This window comes from Elephantulus edwardii, unplaced genomic scaffold, assembly GCF_000299155.1.
Source record: "Elephantulus edwardii isolate Elephantulus edwardi_28Jun2011 unplaced genomic scaffold, EleEdw1.0 scaffold00175, whole genome shotgun sequence".
NCBI classification, from domain to species: Eukaryota; Metazoa; Chordata; class Mammalia; order Macroscelidea; family Macroscelididae; genus Elephantulus; species Elephantulus edwardii.
Window position 1 is genome coordinate 5,026,730 of NW_006399925.1, and position 4,176 is coordinate 5,030,905.

General features: G+C 36.8%; 1 pseudogene; it reads left to right on the forward strand.

Annotated features, from left to right (window-relative positions):
• The first annotated feature begins 145 nt into the window (after positions 1-145).
• LOC102852427 lies at positions 146-1,017 on the forward strand (annotated as a pseudogene).
• The last annotated feature ends 3,159 nt before the right edge of the window (positions 1,018-4,176 follow it).

The following is a 4,176-nucleotide window of genomic DNA, read 5'->3' on the forward strand; positions in this document are numbered from 1 at the left end:
TTTTTTTTTCACTTGTCAAAGAGAAAAGCAAACTGCAGAACAGAGGTAGGCAGGGAGGAAAGTCAGCAACAATGAAGAATGGAAATAAAAATATAAAATACCCCCCACATTTTTAAAGCACATTTAGGTCTGGCAGTGGGCCGGTATGGATGGTGCCTCCCTCCTGGTTGTGCCGCTCCATCTCCGCAGTGCTAAAGCTGTTGATGTGGGCTTAGAGAGCATCTGGGCCAAGTGCCGGGGCCGTTGGTGCCCTGGCCCCGCAACAGTGGCCATTACAGCCGTTTGTGAAGCCAAATCCAGGCAGGTGATGACTGTCAGGGTCCAGGCCGGGGCCTGGCACAGCTGGAACCTGATAACTGTGGCCTCCTCCGCTCCCCACCAGGGCCCCTCTCCTTCTCAGCCACCGTGACATGGAGGAGGCCGCATAGGGCGGAAGGTGTTTGTAGATCATGCCTATTATTCCTGTTTACAGACAAGAGTTTTTGGCCTGTGCAAGACCTTGCTATTGGTGTAGAGTTTGTCCTGGAAGGATAACTATTGATGGAAAACAGCTAAAAAGATATGGAATACAGCAGGCACGTACCTTTTGCTCCCTCACAAAGTTGTATTACAGAAGGTCAGCAGGTGCTTTATTACCATATGATATTACAAGGAGAGATACATTAAACCACTTGACAACCTGGTTAGAAGGTGCCCGCCAGCATTCCAATTCCAACATGGTCACTATGCTTATTGGAAATAAAAGTGACTTAGAATCTAGAAAAGAGGTGAAAAAAGGTGAAGCTTTTGCATGAGAGCGCAGACTTAATCTTCATGGAAACTTCAGCCAAGACTGCTTCCAATGTAGAAGAGGCATTTATAAATATAGCAAAATAAATTTATGAAAAAATCAAAGAAGATGTTTTTGACATTACTAAAGAGGCAACTGGCATTAAAATTGGCCCTTAGCGTGCTGCTACTGATGCAACCCATGTGGGCAGTGAGGGAGGCTAGCAGGCTTGGGACTGCTGCTGCTGAGTGCTCCTACCATCTCCTGCCTCCAAGGGGCCTCTTCATTGTCTCCTCCTTCTTCCAGCCTCTCCTCCTGCTCAGCTGAGACATGAAATGATTCAAAATGGCTTTATGTCACAGAAGACTTTATTCCTTCTAATTCTTGTATAACTTTAAATAAATGGTTAATGTTCAATAAAAAGGGACAGATTTTGGAGATTTTGTTTATATCTATTTATATTTGATTTATAGGTCAATTGATGTGATTCTTTTTGTTAAACGTTGTTCATGTGCCCTTTACTATGAACTACTGAATTTTAATAGACAATACAGTCATCTTGACTATTTTCAATCACTTTGTGATTACCAACACCTGCAGTTACCTAATATTTAATAGTATAAAACTGTCCTCAAAAAGAGTGTCCATTTTCAAGGCTAAAAATAAAAACAGATTATCTCTTAATTCTGCATTTATTATTTCATTTCTGTATATATATAATTTAATAACCTGCTTGGGGTTAATTTGCCAAGCTTGAATTTTTTAAAGCTGTTGCATAAACTCTATACTGTTTAGAGCTTAAAGGTACAGAAACATTGTTAGGAATTGCTTGGATGATGAATTTGGAATTTCTTGACATTGTTAACATGCATGTTCATCTTTTCTTGTCACTAGTCTAAGAAAAATATGCTTACTGTGTATTACTAAAAGCTATGTATGTAACCTATTTTAATGTCAAAAGTTTGCTATTGGTTCACAATTTTCTTAAGATCTCTCAGAAAAGGACTTGTTTGCCTTAATAAATATAAATACTGCTGGTTAGAAACACAATACCCAGAGTGAAAAGAGCAGAAGCGAGGACTCCAATCTCTTCCTCTGAGCAACTCCAAGAGGAATGAATAGCCACATTTAGATGGTACATTATGAGGACTTGAATCTTTCCTTAAACACAATAATATTTTCTTTTCTTTTTTCCACATGATTACTAAATGTATTTTTCATACAGGACAGTTTTCCAACCTTAATGTATAGTTACTGTGTAAAATATTTCTTGCACTGGTAACCTATAATCTTCAAAATATGGTAAGCATCTGTCTGTTTTGAAGGGGATATGACAATAAGTCTATTGGAGAGGAAACCTGTTAAAAAGTAGAAAAGCTTTAGTAATTTACTCATTGTGGTGGTTTTATCCTTCCGCCCCTCTTTTTCCCTCCCTTAACCAATAATGAAATTGTTATAAGTGCAAAATAAAATCATACACACACACACACACACACACACACACACACACGTACACATCTCACATTGACTTTTCATGTGGCTTTGCAGCTGGAAAAGAAAAAAAAATTGAAAGAACTTTCAGAATATCAGTCAAATAGACTTATTTCCAGACATCCAAAAGATAGTCTTTTATTAAAAAGAAACATGTTTTCAGCTAGTGTATGAATTTATTCTATTTCACTTTTTTCATCCAAACAATTCAGAACCTGAATATACAAAGTGGCCAGACTGACCTGACCCAATATTCTTTGTGTTGAAAACCTTAAAATAAACTGTAAATCCATATTTCAGAAGAGCACTTTGTAGAAATGGGGTCAGTCAGACCAGTGGAGTCTAGGACACTGTGATTGGACAATAACCCAAAGGGATGAACAAATGTTTTTTTCTATAAATAATAAAAGGAATTTACAGTATGAAGGCAGAACATAGAATGGAGAGAATGTGAACATATATGAAAGATCCAGGAAGGAAGTAGATACTGGGAAAACTAAAAGTAGCAGAATTCAGGTATATCAGCAAAACTATTGTTGATTATCAACAAGTTGTCTTTGACTCATGTTGACTCCAAACACAAATATCACCTAATCTAGCTGGTATCATTTTTCTGATCACTGGTATGTTGTAGTCCATAAGAACATTTGATTTGTAGTTAAGTATCTTTCAACTTAATAGACCTACCTTCCAGTACTATATCATGATGTTGGACATTTTACAGCACAGAGTTTTTTGTCTCACTTTCAAAAGTAGGTTGCCAGGACTTTCCTCTTAATGTGATTTTGACCAGAAGTTTTGTTCCAACCTATAAAAGCAAAACAAAACAAATCACATAACACTGCTGATATTTGAAGTACTGGTAGCATAACACCAAGAATCCAGGTGCCATTTGACCACCATTATACAAAAACTGAAGATTGGTGGTGGAAACAATGTACAGCAACAGAACTCTGGGAATAAATTATAGAGAGTACACATGATGTCAAAGGAATAGAAGAATATAGCTTGAAATCAGAATGTCTGAAATCAGAAATAGAAACTCAATTCCTGCACCAGGTGGCGAGGACAAAATTCTTTTTTATGTTTGAAATAACAGAAGCAATGTCAGAATTGGGAAAAAGAGGAATGAAAATAAAAATTGATCATTAAATATGTATACTATCCACTACTTATGGAAGTGTTGGTGATAAATTCTGAAATAGTTTGTTATTGAAATATTATAAATAAGAGTCAAGCATTGACAGTGTGAAGTGATGAGGATATTAGATTAGAAGACACTCAAATTCACAGTCCTACCGAAAGCAATCTATATGTCCAACTCAATCCCAATACAGATATCAAATTTCTTTCTCAAAGATATAGAAAAGGAAATTGACAGGTTTATTTGGAAAGGAAAAAGGCCATGAATACAGAAAGCTCTTCTGAAAAAATAAAACGAAGTGGGAGACATAGCACTGCTTGATCTTGAAATCTACTATAAAGCCATAGTAACTAAAACAGTATGGTATTATTACAATGATAGACACATTGACTGATGATGGAATACAATGGAGAACCTATAATTAGTCCACCTACCAACAGTCACATAGCAAGAACAAAAACCAGCAGTTAAATGGCAGTTGACATGGATTCAAAGGCTATTAAGAGGGGAAATGACAACATCTTCAACAAATGGTGCTGCCAAAACTGGACATTTACCTACAGGAAACTGAAAGAGGACCTATCATCTCACACTAGAGTAAAAATCAACTCAAAGAGGATCAGAGACCTAGAAATAAAATCTAAAACTGTAAGGATCTTGAGACAAAATGGGACCATACATAGAAGCCTTAATCTATGGCATAAATTGTTGTTGTTATATGCCATTGAACTGCCTGCAACCTACCACAACCTTATGTATAGCAGCTCTGAAA